Here is an 18,554-nt window from a genome sequence, read left to right on the forward strand (position 1 = left end):
TAAATTACATATTTTTATTCAAATCTTACTAAATGACTATATTCTATGCTTTTTCTCCAATATAGAGTTTCTTATGATGTTCCTTTTTTCTAACAAAATATATACATGAGTGATGTGGGAAGTTTTTCTGTGTACGTGTTGCTTTATTTGTTAATGAATAAAAATTTTGCTTTGAGCCTATAGCAGGGCAGAACAGAGGTAGGCAGGGAAAACTAACCTGAATTCTGGGAGAAAGAAAGCAGAGTCAGGAAGAAGTCGTGTAGCCCCACCAGAGACAGATGCCGGAACTTTACCCAATAAGCCACAGCCTTGTGGCGGTACATACATTAATGGAAATGGGATAATTTAAGATATAAGTTACCCAGAAAAATGCTTAAGCTATTGGCCAAACAATACTGCAAGTAATATGATTTTTGTGTGATTATTTTGGGGCTGAGCAGCCAGGAACAAAACAAGTGGCCTCATACAACAAATTGAATCCATTTTATAATTAATGTAGACTTCTCTGTGTATCTTTGGGATTGAATGACTATGCGACCAGGCAGGACAGAAAACTTGGTCAACAGTATATGTGTTGCTTTTATTGGTTAATAAATAAACAAACTGCTTTTAGCCTATAGCAGAATCCCATACCTATTTTACTGCTATGAATATGTAAAATAATATCAAATTATGGCTATGAAATATGCCTATAATAATATATAAAAGCAAAAATTAGGGGAAATTTTTAGATTAAACATTAAAATTGCCAAACTTTTAGCATATGGTTAATGTTTTTAAATGATAAATAAGCTAATAATTGTGAAATACTGAAGTTCTAACTTAGAACAGATGGAAATTCTCTTGGGATTAGCTTGTTTATATTCTTAATACACTCATTTTGCTTCAGTTTTTAGTTTCTGTTTTCCAATTTTTGTACAATAGAGGGAAAGCTTTTTCTCATCAAAATGTGAAACATACAATAAAAGTAAAATTTGATTTGCAACGTTTAATGCCCTCAGACACTAAAGACACAGAAATGCAGTTGACAAAACATAAGCGCAGGTATGTTTCTGCAATAAATTTAATTAGTTTTAAGTATAATTATTTGTGTTTTTCATTGCTAAGGATTTATCCGTTTAGTTCATGAATAATAAACAGCTGTTTTGCCACTGAGACATAATTTCAAGACAATTTGCTATTTAATATCCACCAATAGTTTATACTGATATATGATAATGATAACTGAAAGTAGTCTACCAAATAGAAAATATCAAAATTTAAAGGAACTGGAAATTTTACTTAAGATATAGAAGAGAATCCAGGAGAGCGGGCAGGATTAATGTTCTCTGAAGGGAAAGAGATTAATAACACATGGAGTTTGAAAGAAAAAGAAGGTACTATGTGGGCTATAAGGGCTTAAGATGGGATATAGGTATGCAAAAGGTGAAAAAGTAGATTACTTATATGCTCTCTAAAAACAGTAAGTTTTATAAAAATAAAACTCTTGAATGGAGGTTTGCTGAATGTCTGGTCCCCACTGCCCTTGAAATCAAAATGACAACACCAAGTAGATGATACCTCTCCATGGATTGTTAGGTAGAGAGGCTTCTGAGGTCCTCAGCCCCCCTTATCTGCTTGCCATCCTAGAATCTACATCAGTGAACAAAGTAGGAAGATATATCCACTGCTGAAATAGTGGCGGAAACAAATCATAGTCAAATTAGATTGTGTAAATTTACAAAAGAGGATATGCATACCTGTTACTGCAGACAACCTTAAAAGTCTACAGTTAATTAAGTCATAACCATATGAAAAAGTTGTTATTGTTTTTGTATCAAACAAGCATGTGGTTAAAATTGCCATTAAACATTTCTGTTCATGCCCATATACCAGTGGAAGTCTATGGAGAGGCTCTTTGACAGTGAGTATGGTCAAATATCAGACTTACAACCAGTTACAGTGCAGAGAACTTGAGGTGCCGAACACCAGTTGATACATATATAACACAACTCCTGCACCTAAGGCTCATGGAGCATCATGGTAGAGGCAAAAAGATGACCAGAGTTACAGAAGCAAACATGTAACAGACCTTCCACACTTTACTTCTGTGTGAGCTCTGTTCCCAGAGAATAGAGCTTTGTTTACTCCCTTGGCAGGAGTGCATTTCATTCCTGAGAAATGCTGTGGTAAAGTTTTCTAATGACCTCCTTAGCAATGAAGTTTAGCATGTTCAAGGGTATTATGAAAAAATGCCCCCATTAAGCAGTGAGACCTTGTCCCTTGAGCACACCTAGGGGTAGCTATAAGAAATGTATGTTTTCCACTGTTTCTCTTTCTCTGCTGTGTACTGTGAATACTCCAATAAGATTCCCACAGAATACTAAAAAAGTTACTCTAGTTCAACATAGGTTTTTTTTTCCCCTCCATTTGTGTTGAATTTGCATTTTGTCTTCATTCTTTGGCATCAGTAACTGAGTGATGCCCATAAAAGGTAGAGGCCATTAGCAGTGAGAAAGTGTCCTCTTGACAAAACAGGGAAGCTATTTCTATGACATCTCAAGAATATAGTTTTTTGTTTGTTTGATTGATTGATGTTGTTTTTTTTTTGAGACAGAGTTTCTCTGTACTTTTGGATCCTGTCCTGAAATTAACTCTTGTACACCAGGCTGGCCTCAAACTCACAAAGATTCACCTGCTTCTGCCTCCCAAGTGCTGGCATTAAAGGCATGTACCCCCACTGTCCGGCAAGAATATGATTCCCTAAATAACGCCTGCACAATGAAAATGTGAGTTGATATGCAACATGAATGGAAGGAATATCACAAGGCCTGTCTCTAAATGAAGAGTTACAGGCAATAAATGGCAGCTTGGATAGGGACAGTTGTTCTTCTCTAGGATTTAGCTCCCTTGTAACTTAATTTACCCCAACTGCTCAGACCGGAATAAACAAAACTAAATAGACTCAGCAGAAGTGTGTGTGTGCATGCAAAAACAATTTTTAAAACAGGCTAATAATTTGAGAGGGAGTGAGGAAATATGTGAGGAGTTGGTGGGAGAGAAAGGAACTGTGAAAATGGATAAATTACATATCACGCATACTCTAGAACAGGCACCATGCACAGGAACAGTTGTCAACTTCAAATTAGATTCCATGTGTTTTGTGCGTTGTTTTGTTTTAAACAAAGGACAAAAAAAGAATGTGAAGGGTTTATAAGTTGGGGGCAGGATCTGGGAGGTCTTAGGAGAAGTTAAGTAATATGATCAGACTATACTAAAGCGTGTTCAAAACAAATGAGCAAATGAAAAACAATTTTTATGCTAAAAGGTACATTTGAAGCTATGTGTTCACAGGTAGTTTTCTGGATAATTCCCAGCCATTTGGTGACATATGAAGGCCGTTTTCCCATTTCATGGTTCCTTCATTTTCTGCCTCTTCATCTGCCCTTTTAACCTTCATTTTTGTTAGGAAATATCTCATTCTTTTTATTGGATTTTACATCATTTATTATAAAGTAAACATCATAAACAACACAAATTTTATTCATATGCACACACACATTATATAAATATAAATTAAATTGTCTTTTCATTGAAAATGCTTCTGTATGCTTTTTTAAAACTCTACTCTCATATATTACATTCTGACTGAAGTTTCTCCTTCTTTCTCTCCTCCCAGTACCTCTGCTATACCTTTCCTCTTCCCCAGATTCACTCCTCCTCATTTTCCCTCCCGAACAGGTAGGCCTCTCAGGGATATCACCCAGACATGTCAAGCTGCATTATGTCTAGACACATTTCCTAATATAAAGGCTTGACACAGTGACCCAGTAGGAATAATAGGGTCCCAAATGCAACCAAAGAAATTAAAGAAAGCCTCTGCTCCCAAAATTAGGAGTCCCCCATGAACACTAAGTTATACAACCATAATTTATATATAAAGGGCCTAGCTTAGACTCATTCCTCCTTCATTATTGTCAATTCGGTCTCTGTAGCTCTGCTAGGTCCTGGATTGTTGCATCAGCGGGCACTTTTCTTGTGGTATCCTTGATTCTTCTGGTTCCTACAATCCTTCCTCCCCCTCTTCAGAAGATTCCCAGGGACCCCAGAAACCTATGGATCTCTCCATATATTTCCATCTATTGCTAGGTAAATCCTCAACAATAACAATTGGGCTAGGCACCAATCTATGAGTAGAGCAGAATATCCTTCGGAATCATTTCATTGATTTTTTTCCAGTTGTGTTTGCTATCCAATGTTTCTGGAATGTCCAAACTCTGGTTCCTGACCCTCCAGGCAGCTTCAGGCATGTACTCCTTTTCATGATCTGGGTCTCAAGTTGGACACGTCATTGGTTTGCCACTCCCACAAATTCTAAAACCATACTCGAATTGCTTATGATTTTCATAAAATGATCTCAAGTATGTTTTAATATACTGTTTTCATATTGGAGACAGAGCTTCCATTTTCATTTCTTCTGAGTGATTTTTCATTACACGAGTTTGTTTAGACTTACTTCTGATTAATGGAAATATGATGATGGCTTATTAACTTGATATTTCACATTATGGACTTACTATTGTTACCTTGGTCAGCATTGCTGTTTTCTCTCTTCACTACACTTTAGCCATCCTGCTGAGCATATTTTGGTGTTATATTACAATAATCTTCAACTCACTTCTCTATATTAAAGATTGTATGGTAATTTTGAAACATTTCATATATTTGTTCAATATTTAGGTAAATTTTGTCACATGTAATAGCTTGTATGAATTTTCTTCTATAACATTGGCACTGAGCTGAAGAAGTTTTCTCATATGGATGTATGTATGGCATGGTTATATGTTTTTTACATATTTTACAGTCTGGGGACTATTTATATTCTCTTAATGTGGTCTTTTTTATTATTTTTATTGAGCTCTACATTTTTTCTGCTCCCCTCCCCATCTCTCCTCTCCCCTTCAACCCTCTCCCAAGGTCCCCATGCTCTTAATTTACTCAGGAGATCTTGTCTTTTTCTACTTCCCATGTAGAATAGATCTATGTATGTCTTGTTTAGGGTCCTCATTGTTGTCTAGTTTCTCTGGGATTGTGATTTGTGGGCTGGTTTTCTTTGTAATTCCATATAAACAAACTGAAAAATAAAAACCACATGATCAAAGCCGAAAAAAACTTTCAACAAAATACAACATCCCTTCAAAATAAAGGTCTTGGAGAGGCCAAGGACACAAGGCACCTACCTTAACATAATAAAGACTATATACAGCAAGCCAACAGCCAACATCAAACTAAATGGAGAGAAACTCCCAGCTATCCCACTGAAATCAGGAACAAGACAAAGTTGTCTACTCTCCCCATATCTATTTAATATAGTTCTCGAGGTCTTGGCTAGAGCAATAACACAACAAAAGGAGATCAAGGGAATAGAAATCAGAAAAAATGATTGTGGTCTTTTTATCCTACATCTAAATTTTTCTCAATAACACATTCAATTTAAATTCTGCAATAAAAATCTAGTTTTTCTTTCTCATGAGAATAGTAGTTAATTATCACCATTTATTAAATATCCCATTTTCTTTCCACTGCACAATGTGCTGCTTCCCTCACAACCCATATGTCTGGGTCTGCCTCTACCCTCATTGCCATGCTTTATGTTTATTGTGGATCCTGTAATATCTACTGCCCTCTGCTCCCTAATCTAGAAATAGCAATAAAATTTGATCATCATAGTATTTGTTACTCAAGGTTTTTATGATAGGCTAATAGGAAATTAAATTGTAACATTTAGTGATCCTAGATAGTTATTCATGTCTTCACATTCTCACTGACTTTATCATAATCTCTCCTTTGAACTCTGAGAAGCAGCTTCATCTACCATTTTAATATGGTTCATTAATATACCATATTTTTGAGTGGCTCTGGTACTATTTAGTGTTAATAAAGTAAGTCAGTATATAAGCACTAGGAACAGACATTAAAGAAATATCTAGTGAATGAAGTTTATTATAATAAATAATCTAATATTCTTCATAATTAGAGGAAAATTACATTTTGATTTTTTTCTAGTTGATGGCAATAAGCACCTATATATTGCAATGTTCATAATCCTTTCTACTGGAGAGTACATATATGGATATCAACATGATTTCAGACGTATTATATGTCCTATACATCTAAGAGGTAAACTGATCATAGACACATGCTATCTTCTTTTTCTTATTTGAAAACACCTGTTTAGTTTTCATTTTAAAAAATACTCAAGGACTGTGATTGATAGCTAGGGAGTTAGCATGAGACCAACCTAGGCCCTTTGTATGTGGGTGACAGTTGTGCAGTTTGATCTTTTATAAAGCCCCAGGCAGTGGGACCAGGACATGCCGTGAGGCATGAGCTAACTCTTTAGAACCTATTTCCTATGGTGGGATGCTTGGCTCAGCATTTATGCAAATGAGAGGAGCTTGGTCCTGCCTCCACTTGATATGCCATGCCTTGTTGAGTCCCATGGGGAGGCCTTCCTTACCTGTGCTGAATGGGAGGAGAGGTGAGAGCAAAAATCTGTAATTGGTATGTAAAATAAATAAATGAGAATAAATAAAAACATTTTTATAAAAATGTATCCTACAATTAAACCTCATTTCCATCATTTCATCACTTTTTATTTCAGTCTTATCCCAAAAAATGCCTACTGTCTACCCACTTTTATTTTATGTTTTCACCTGTGTTTGTTACTGGGCTGCAATTTTATATGAACACACATATTTTTTGATGTCTATGAGAAAAATAATCTTACATTCAAACCACAAAACTGAGTTTATATACTATTGATAATGTCCTTGGTTATACACTCCCTACCAGAGGTGGACAATAACCTCCTATTGCTGAAGGCACAATGTAATTAGGGTACAGGGCACAGAACCTACTAAGCAGAATTTGATGAGAAAGCCACCTTCCTGAAAATAAACTGTTATGTTACTAGAAGTTTGGATGTAAAGCTTACATTGAGGAAACATTCCTCAATCCTACCCAGCTATGAATCCCATAGATCATAGCAATTATGAACATAACACAATAGCTATAAGGGTACAGAAGTGGTATACATACTTTGGTTGTTACTAACAAGTTTCTAATTGGAATAAATACCTGCTAAACAATGGAGACATCATGCCTAATACTGGATACCTAGCCACACATTCAGAAATACTGAAGTCATATGTCTTGGAGGAGAACCTACAACCACCACCTTACTTACCAGTATAGTCCCAAACTATTCTAAATATTTGCCTTATCCCCACAGGTAGTCTTCACACCTAATATGGAGACTTATTTTTGCAACAGATGGAAACTACTACAGAACCCCATAAATGATCAAAATTGTGCAGTGTGGAACACAAATCCAACTGATTCATATAGGACACAACTTTTGAAAGAGATCTCTTAGGAATCCCTGTGAAAGATGAGGCAGAAAGTTTTTAAGAACATGCAATATAGAGCATCATGTGAGGTGGTGTCAGAAACCACACCTGTGAAGTCTCACCAACACAGTTGCCAAAACGTGACATGATGAAGGATAGCACTAGCAGACATGCTGACATGAATGGGGGAAATGTTGTGAGGCCTACGTCCTAGAGACAGAAATACTGCAACTAAAGAAAACAAGCAGCAATAGAAATAATCTTCTCTATGGAAAAGACACAAATTGTTTAGCCACTGCCAAACTGTCACCTAACATATCAAAATGCAAGTAATGTTATACAGACTAAGAAAGTTTTATTTGTGTATTTAGTAATACATAAACACATACTGTCCGTATATGTGTGCGTGTATGTAACTGTGTAATAGAAATTAAAGAAAAATAAGTCATAAATTGGAAAGAGAGAAGAGGTGAGGAAAATGGGAAGATTTTGAGGGAGGAAAGAAGAAACGACCAGGGGAAAGGACAAAATCACATTAGAATGTCAAAATCATTATGTTTTACCTCTCTTGTCTCTCTTGCCTTTCTCCTCTTTGTCTCTTCTTTCCTCTCTTGCATCTCTCTTCTTTCTTTTGTTTGTCTGTCTCTCTCAAGTCCCCACACTGACACAACTTTTCACTCTTCTGCTTTCCTATTCCCCAATGAACATCTTACACTAAAAAAAAATGTTCTAAAAATATGCTGCAATCAAACCAAATTTTTATCACTTTATCATTTTCTATTTCATTCTTATCCAGCACAACATCTAATCTGTAATCATTCTTTTATTACATGTCATTGCTGTATACATTTTCTAAATAAAAAAAGTTGCATTCGATCCAGAAAAGTCACTTTATATGTCAAAACAAAAAACAAATTGTAATTTTCTGATTTTTACGGTAATCTTAAATGTTAAATATTATAATATAGTGATTTACATTGTCAGATGATATAATCATCTAAATATAAAAATTATTTTTACAATTGAAATTTAAAAGAAAGTCTTAAAATGTGATTTCTATTCTAAAATGTAGCATCATCTACAGATAAAGAGAATTTGTAAGCAATAAATTACAAGATATTAAAGTTATTCTTCCATATACGCTCATGAAATCATCTGGAAATGTCAACCAGAGAATTAGACTGTATAACGTTTATATTTAATTATATTCATACTGACAGCATCATAATCTTGGAAGGATATTTACTTTATTTTTGTGCTTAACTTAAATTACATCTATTACTTTTGTGTCATGTATCCTTTTTGGCAAAATAACCAGGTTACATTAATGAAGAAGTAAGGTATATCTTCTATTGGTTATGATGGGGAAAGAAGAAAAGAAACAGATGCATAATGTACATATTTTTGTAGGCAAGAAAATGGCTTATGCATAGAGAAATGAAAATTTCAGAACACCAGTACCTTCTTCCTTACCCCAATCACTTCTGTTCCTCACTTAAGTGGGTAAGGTGGAAAAAACAGGAGTCAGCCAGTCTTACCTACAAGGATATAAATAAAAAACGCTTCAGTCAGGGAAGAGAGCAGAGAGGGGACAGGAAAATGTTCTACAGAGATCCATTTACAAATGTCACTGCTCAGAGATACATATGGTTACGAGATCTGTGATTTAATAGACTTAATTAGAAGATTATAATATGCTTCTATGCTATAATTTACCACTTTATATTATGTAACTGGAATATTAACCATTATGTGAAGCTGCAGAATCTACATGACACAAATTACCTTTGAGTTACTTTATTTTTGGTATGATGCTGTACATATTTTTTCTTTCTAAATTACTTAAAATATAATGACATTATTATCTCTTTCTTTTTTCCCCTACCAAACCTCTCCTTTTACCCGAACACTCCCAGTGATCTCCAGCCTTAATTTCCTCTCAATAGAATTACAGTGTGTATGCACATGACTTTAGAGCTTAAAATCTGATATTTGAAACCAAATTGGTATGATTAATTTTTGGGGAAGATTGATTTTTCAATCTCACCTAGTTGCCTATTCTTTTTTATCTATGGGTAGGATCTCATGATATTCCTTCTTTCCAAGTGAGCATATCTATTGACATTGCTATTATTAGTTATTATTATTAGTTCTTGTTTAGGCAATCATATTGTTGCAGTATCATTGGTATAATTTCCTTGTCATTTCTAGGAGACACAATCTCACAGTAGATCTTTTGGTCCTCGGGTTCTTACAGTCTTTCCTCTTCATCTTCCACAATATTCCCCGGACTTTAAGTGTAGTTGTACTGTCAGTGTCTCTGAGTACCTGGTGCTCTCTTATTCTTTTCATTTGACCTTTTGTGGTTCTCTTTGATGATTTCCATATAATGTAAAGAGAAGTTTATTTAATGAGGAATGAGAGAGGTCAGTATAATGTTAAGTATGAGTAATTATGCTAATCTAATAGAGTGGTGGTAATAGATTCTTTTCAAGATATAGGACCTCATTAGTCATAGGTAGTTCACTAGATTCCTAGTATCAGGCAAAATTTCCCATCTGTTGAGCAGAACTTAAATGCAATTGCAAAACTGTCATTTACCACAGAGTACATGTATCAATATTGAACCTTTAGAGTGTCATGAATCATTGCTGTGGTTCTTAAGCATCAGAGCTCAGTGGGACTCTTCCCTCTTTGGCAGCTAGCATAGACACTTCTGATACTATAAGGACTAGACTTCAGAAAAGATTTTTGCAGACCATATTTAGATTGAAATTTCCTAGTCCTGTGTTTGAACTTCATGTCTTAAAGATTATTCATTTATCTTCAAGTTCTGAGAAGCAAACAAGGGAAAGAGAACGTCATATCTTGTTTTGAGATCCTCTTGAATTTTCTTGACTACTCACTCTTGTAGAAGGAGCGGGGGTGGGGTGGCCTGCATCCCGCCACCCTGCTAGCTTTACACCTGAAATAATTACATGGAAACTGTATTCTTTTAAACACTGTCTGGCCCATTAGTTTTAGCCTCTTACTCACATCTTGACTAACCCATATCTAATAATCTGTGTAGCACCACGAGGTGGTCGTTTACCAGGAGAAATCTTAACCTGTGTCCATCTCGGAGAGGAGAAACATGGCGACTGTCTGAGCCATCTATCTTCTTCCTGTTCTGTCTACTCATCCCACCTAAGGGCTGGTCTATTAAATAAGCCAAGGCAGTATCTTTATTAATGAATGAAATCAACACAAATAGAAGACTCTCATATCACACTCTAATCAAGTTTATCATTCCTGGCTCTACGATATTTCATCAGAGTCAGGATGATTGTATTACCACAACAACTACCACTACCATCACTACCACTAACACCACCACCACAACCACTACTCCACTTCCACCAACTTCCCTCTTAAACCACCACCGTAATGACTATCATCACACTGCCACAACCATCACTACTACCACAAACACCACCTCCATCATCACCACCACCACCCCAACATAAACACCACCAAGACCAACACCATAACCACCACAACCACCAACACCACAAATACCACAACACTGCTACCACAAACACCACAATGTCTACTACCACTATCCCACCCCACAACCACCATCACCATCACCACCACCACACTACAACAAACACCACAACCCCATCACAATCACCACCAACACCACTATTGTTGTAATATAGTACATTAAACATTTCTTTAAATGTTTTAATTAAAACATCAAAACTAAGAGAAAGATAATAATATACTCTGTCCATATTAAATGCAGTAATATAATTACAAAGCATAAGGTTTTTATTTGTGCTATTTACTTAAAAATACATTTTTCCTTATCATGACATATTTTTGAGGTACTTTGCTTCAACCTTGAAGCCAATTTTTTTCAATATCATAGGTTAACTTTTTGATTATACTATAATAACATTGTTTCCTTTTTTTCTATAACCCCTCCTTCCATTTATTCCTACCTGCTTTCAATTCTTAGTCACTCTTTCTTAATTGTTGTTGTATACACAGCTTTTCTCCTTTTTGCTTTGAAATCTGGCTCTTTTGGATGCTATGAAAGGAAGGTATTCTAAAGGAGTTTCTTTGGTTTTCTACTGTGTTTTGTATAGATTTGCAGAGGCTTCCAAATTACTTCTTTTGAAGTAATTTTCTTTTGAAGGTCACACAAATATGTACACATCATGCCTGTAAAGCCCCTTAAACTGCAGTTACTACCTTTGAGCAAAGTAGCTAGCAAATTCTTTTAAATAACAATTTTAAAAGTTCCAATTTAACCAACTAAATAGCTATGGTGGATTATGCTTTCTTACTAGAATCCTCATTTGATACAGAGCTTTTCATTAAAGCTAGATATTATAGAGTTGAGCATCCTAAAACTGATATTTCTTCAACCATATGTGGCTAAAATGATTAATATCCTGACATGGATTGTTGATGGATATTATTTAGAAGAAAATGAATTTTGACACTCTAGTCATTTATTCGTAGGTATCTTAATTCTTAAACTATTTCAATGGAAAGAAAAGGAACTGACATAAGGGGATTAACACAATAAGTTTCTACAACAGTCCCCATGATAAAAATTGCATGTAGAGGACTTTGTTGCAGGCTTTGATTCATGGGGGAAATAATAATTTTCTTTCAATCCATGTACAAATTAAATGGAAAAATGGTGTCCTGAACTGTGGGATAACAGTGGATTAAGACTTTACCATTTAAATCAATAACTATTTTGAAAGCCTAGAAATGCAATGATGAGTGCGAGCAGGAAATGATGCAACACTTTAGTCTGGCAGCATCTGAAAATGTGCTTTGCATGGAATCCGTGTCTGCTGTTGACAATCTGAAGAGGAATTAAAACTCAGTTACATAAGCCAAAATTTGAAATTAATTTATTTTGTATTTGGAGGAAAATAGCTCCACTGTCAAAGATCTAAGCTACATGCTTGTCATGGCTTACTATGTATTTAGTCACTAAAACTTGCTTTAGTTAATAGTATTTATTAATAGTTTTCATATCAGAAAATTAAAAATTGATATACTAGAATGAATTCTACTGGAATTCAGATAGTTAAGCAAATATGTCTGGAAGGGAATTTGAGGCTTTGTTTATGGGTTTGACTTTTCTGTTTGCTGAAGGTAGGTCCTTTCATTGATGGATGGCTACTAAAATTTTGATCAAGTCTGTTAGGGTGATAGCAAATATTAGACATCTTACACAGTGCAAAATACTTAAATGTATACTAATTTCTCTAATATTGGAGAATACAACATTTTAAATTAACTGATATTTACTATAGAACCTGGATTTCATGAAAATGTTCACTTGTTCATTTCTTGGGTATAAGACAATTAAGATTATAAAATAAATAATGAACAGTTCATGTCAAAAACATATTTAAACATATTACATAGTTTTCTCTAATCTTTCATAAAGATTAACATTTGATTTCTATCAACATTTTGGTGAGGATATTAATAATTGTATAGCAATCTTCTCAAATTCAATAACTTCTCTTTCTCTCACAATACAATTATTTATGGTGCTTTATATAAACTATATAGCTCTTATCTTCCATGTGAATTACCTTGTTCATGTTTGTGTCATTTGTAATTGGCTTTATTTGTATCATTTTATTGAATTAGAAGGGGTTTGCTTTTTAATACAGATCACCCCTGTGGTTGTACCTTCATGTGAGCCTCTGTACATTAGCTGATTTTTTTATCAGATGGGGATTGTGACTCTGACAAAAAAAAAGTGAGAGAACCTGCAGTTGATTACCTGCTTGATATATTAAAGCCTGTTAAGATGTTATGCTATTATGCAGTCTGAGGACATTTAACCTGCACAACACATTCAACTTCCAAAGTTAAATTTCAACAGGTAAGTTTTCTTATTTGTTCTTCATTTCTTATAAAAGAGTATTATCATTCCATGAAGTCATAAAATATATGAATATTTTTAATTTTATTTTTTAATTTAATTTTTTATTAAATTATATAATTTTACAAATTTTCACCTCCTCCCCTCCTCCCATTTCCATTCCCCTCCCCATCCCCCTCCCCCTCCCTCTCCAGTCCAAGGAGCAGTCAGGTTTCCCCACCCTGTGGGAAGTCCAAGCTCCTCCCCCATCCATCCAGGTCTAGGAAGGTGAGGATCCAAACAGACTAGGTTCCCACAAAGCCAGTACATACAGTAGAATCAAAACCCAGTGGAAGTATTAGACACAGACACATTATATTATTAATATTTTATTCATTATAAAACAAATGCAAAATGAAAAAAGGGAAAATAGATGGTTCAGTGGTTAAAAACACATGCTGCTCTGTAGAAGTCTCAGTCCATTTACTAGCCTGTAAGTCAGGATATCCACAAATACCTGTATTTCCAACTCGGGAAAACTCAGTGCTGACTTCTGGCCTCTACAAGTACCTATACTCACCTGCATAAACACATACAGACATCCAAGTATATCTATAAGTTAAAATAAAATAAATCTATAAACTAAAACACAAATAAATCATTCATTAATTAATACAAATAATTATAAGCACCTACATTGTAATTCATATGAAGTTGTTTCAGTCTATATTTAGTAACATACTGAGTTAATTTTAACATAATGAATTATATTTAAATGAACTTTACAAATAAATGTAAATGTAGTGATTCTTGGCATAATAATAAAGTTATTTGATTTTCTAAAAGAAAAAATTCAGTTTTATGACAATTATTTTTTATAAAGGATGAAATTCAGAGCCATTGAAAACAAAGAACATATTATACTAAACTATATACAAATATCTTAATACCATTTCTCTACTCAAAAAGACTTATTGGGGCATATGGATTTCTTAAGTTTGATAATGATATAAAGATCTGAGAGCTCAAAACATTACAATGATTCAGAAACAGTATTTATTTCTTCAGGATAAAGTTACTTAACTTGGTAGCTCTTTAAAGAGAGTGATGAATTAAAGGCTATAATTTGGCATGCCACTAATTGTAGTGTGGCGCTGTGGGCAGGCCTGCTTTTCATCCCGCCCGGATCCCACTCGGCTAGCTTTACACGCGAAATATCAACACACAAATTGTATTCTTTTAAATACTGCCTGGCCCATTATTTTCAGCCTCTTACTCACATCTTGACTAACCCATATCTAATAATCTGTGTAACACCACAAATTGGTGTCTTACCAGGAAAGATTCAGCATGTCTGCCTGGCGGCTGGCTTCATCGCATCTCTCTCCCTGAGAAGAGGCATGGTGGTCTGACTAACTTAGGAGAGGCGTGGCATCTGACTGAGCCATCTACCTCACTTCCTTCTTCCTGTTCTGTCGACTCCACCCACCTAAGGGGCAGTCTATCAAATGGGCCAGGCAGTTTCTTTATTAGCCAATGAAATCAACTCAAACAGAAGACTCTCCCACATCAACTAATTATTCCATATTTACACTTATTAGCAATACCTATGTTTTATATAGATTTCAAATATTTGATCTTCATGGGCTTTAATCTATAATTCATATTGTAATTGATCATTCAAATTCAAGCTTCTTATTATGTTGATATAAATTTTTCTGCGATTTTGCTTAGCATAATTTTATGAAAATATATTTAAATATAGTAATTCAAAACTGAAAAATTTTGGTTAACAACCACATTTATTGATACTATGAAAAATATTATTTAAGTTGCTCAAGAATATAGAGCATCTAATATATATAAATACATTGAGGCTGGAAAGTTTTTTAAAAAACTAACAATTCTTGCCAATAAACTGATGAACTGGATATTTTGGTACCTGGTATTGGCATCACTTGTTATTTTCTTAGTAATGTATTTTCTTATGAAAATATACAGTACGCATTCAATAAATACTAATTTAGCGGCCTTATTAATTTATTAGTAGTTTTATAGTCACTTGTATTATAAGTGTCCTCTCCTATACTTTCTCTGAGCTCTCACTTTTACTCAGGCTACAAATGTATTTATTCCACCAACAAATTTTTACATATTTGTATCTTCATAAATCTCCCTTATATCCAATGCTTGGTGCAATTCTTACAAATCTTCGTGAGTGATTTCTTATTCCTTTGTTTCCTTGTTTCCCTCCCCTGCCCATTTTCTTTCTTTTTTTTTATTATATTATGTATTTCTCTGATCATTTTCTGTCTTCTATGTGAATTTTAAATTGATCTTAAGTTTTAGGGAAAAATATAAAGAAATTGTGTCATAATTTCATTTTTTCATTTTTGACTAACTAAGTGATGTTATTTTAGTCAAACTATTCAGGTTTATAGAAAATCCTGGTAAATTCAAATCTAATCCTTATTTTCTCCAACAAATATGTCTAAATTCTAACTTTCACCTTTAATGTCATCTTTCAACCTTGGGGAAATGCATTTTGTTTTGAAATATTCCAATTGTACAAAATTAGTATTTTGCCATCAAGCACTAATTTTGCCATGGCAATAATAGACATAAATACAAAATTCCATTACATTAAGCACTAGATATTTTATCAGACAAAGAAAAATAACTGTTTCTTGTTTTGGTATACTTCATAGATGCTCAAAGATCTGCTTCTTTTAATCTATCAAATTATAATTTCTGAACACCAATATTCCTCATATATTCTGATCAAAATTCCATTAGGATGAAAATATTTCTTAATAAAAATGTGTCAATTTAAAAGAAATGATTCTGTGATGTGGAATTCCCCTCTGTATACTATGAATGTGTTTTGTTACAATTTCTTAATGAATAAAACTAATTTGTCCTATAGCAAGACTGGAATTCCAAGTAGAGATAGAGGAGAAAGTAGGTGGAGTCAAAGAGTTGCCATGTAGCTTTTGAAGGAGGCAGACACCTTGGAATCTTAGTGGAAAACCACGAGCCTTGTGGAAAATATAAGATAATAGAAGTGGGTTAATTTAAAATGTAAGAGTTAGTTAATAAGAAGTCTAAGCTATTGACAAAGGAGTGTTGTCATTAACATTACAATATTACAATATCCTGTGTGATTATTTTGGGTCTGGGCAGCCAGGGAAAAAATGAGCAGCCTCTATCAATAATTTCAGAATTCTAGGCTGAGTCTGATGGTACACATATTTAGTTATACCATGCAGAAGGCAGACACAAGTAGATCTCTGAAAATTCAGGACTAACCAGGTTTATATAGTGATTTTGCAAATCAGATTTTGTCTCAAGAAGAAATATAATAATTAATAATAATAATAACAACGATAATGATAATAATAAATTTGCATAAACAAGCAAGTTGGTTATTCACAAATTGATATTATCCACTAACTCAAAGGATGAAGACAAAAGTAATTACTGACATTAAAATGAATTTGAAAATTTCAGCCATTTAAAATTAAACTGTTATCAAGGAAAAGTTCACTTTTATAAAGGTTACTTTATAAGCCTCAAAATGTTAAGGGTAATAGTGAATGACAAAATATTTTCCCTTAATATTAGGTAAAAATGCTTTCTATTTTCATAGCTCCTATGCTACATTCTTTAGAGCTTCTTGTTCATCTAGTATCTGGTAACTTCTTGAGATTCCAGGCATGTGAAACTTCTCTTTTCTTTATTTGGGAATGTATCAATTTAAAAAGTAACTAAGTAATACCACAATGTAAGGTAATAGGTTTCACTAACTGTATTGACCTAAATATTAAACATCTGTAGGAGATCAGCAGTTACATCTAGCCTAAGGTCTAATCAATGATGATAAATGGTGGCCCAACCAATGTGATACATAAAATAACCTATTATACATGATATGATTATATTTGTTATTTGGATTATTGTCATTTTAGAATGTGTTTTAATGATTTATGTATCCACTGATTATTCTAATTTTATGAAAGCTGAAGCCACAGGTTCTTACTTCAGAAATAGTTCTGAATATTTCCACTCAAGTACAAATTCCAAAAGACAGTCATGCAACACATGAATGTATTTTTTCAGAAATGTGTATAAAATAAAATGAAGACTTTCAGATGATGAATACCTTAGCTTGACAAGACTCTTTACTTCCAACATTTTACTCTTTACATAAAACTCAATTAATGCAGTTGTAGTAGGAAGGGGCTTTTAAAGTGAGATGTACAGGAATGACAGTATTGCATGAAGGGTTCAGAAAGAAAAGAATAACAAAGGACTCGGAGAGAAAGAAGATCCTTTTTAAGAGTGATGCTTTGTTTATTGTCCCACCTATAAAAGATGCATGTGCCACTTTCCTTCTGGTTTAAGAATCAGTGTATTGCAGAAAACAGATCAGTACTTTATCATGTGCCAAGTGAACTAGTAAAATTAATACTTTATAGTATATAAAGTAATAAAACAACATATTTAAAGGAAACTGAACATTTATATTCTTCTTTCTTTTTGCCAAGTGTGTAAAAATGCATTACATTTTTATAGAACTTGGAAGTGTTGCAATAAATATTTCTGGGAAGGAATATAACCAAAATATTCTCATTTTGATCTTACAAGGAGCTCAAAATCAAAGAAAACATCATGCCTTAGCAGAACATTTTGACTATTCAGAGCAAATGTTTCTGCAAATTAGTTTACTACTTTCATAACTCAGGCAGAATAACCCTCCAATTTAAAGTCTAAATAGATATAACATTACATAGAATTTTTTATGTAGGCAAACCTGGCCATCAATCATTCCTTTTATTGTTGGGGCAAATTAATCTTCTCTTTCAAGGCTGTGCCCAATTCAGCCATCAACATGGCATATATTTCTGAATTCCTGGGGGGGGGGGGAATATAAATTAAAATAATGAAGATACCAAAAGATAATAAACATCTAAACATTTCCCCATTGAGCTAAATAAATTTGCAATGCATTATTTCAATGACAATAGACTTCTGATTTTATTTCATTTTTTTAATGGAAAGAGAAGCAAACTATCAATTTTCTACTAGATAAAACTCCATTGAACTATCATGTGTACTTTTTGATTAATTCAAAGAAGACAAGGGATTTTGTCTTATAAACACGTATAATAAAATTTTATGACATGATATAGACTCTTAGGTTGAAAGAACTTTATTTTAGATTTCATATTTTGAATAGAAAACTGGTCATTTATAAATGCTGTATGTGGGGTGGT

The sequence above is a fragment of the Arvicola amphibius genome, chromosome 10 (genome assembly GCF_903992535.2).
Source record: "Arvicola amphibius chromosome 10, mArvAmp1.2, whole genome shotgun sequence".
In the NCBI taxonomy this organism is placed as follows: Eukaryota; Metazoa; Chordata; class Mammalia; order Rodentia; family Cricetidae; genus Arvicola; species Arvicola amphibius.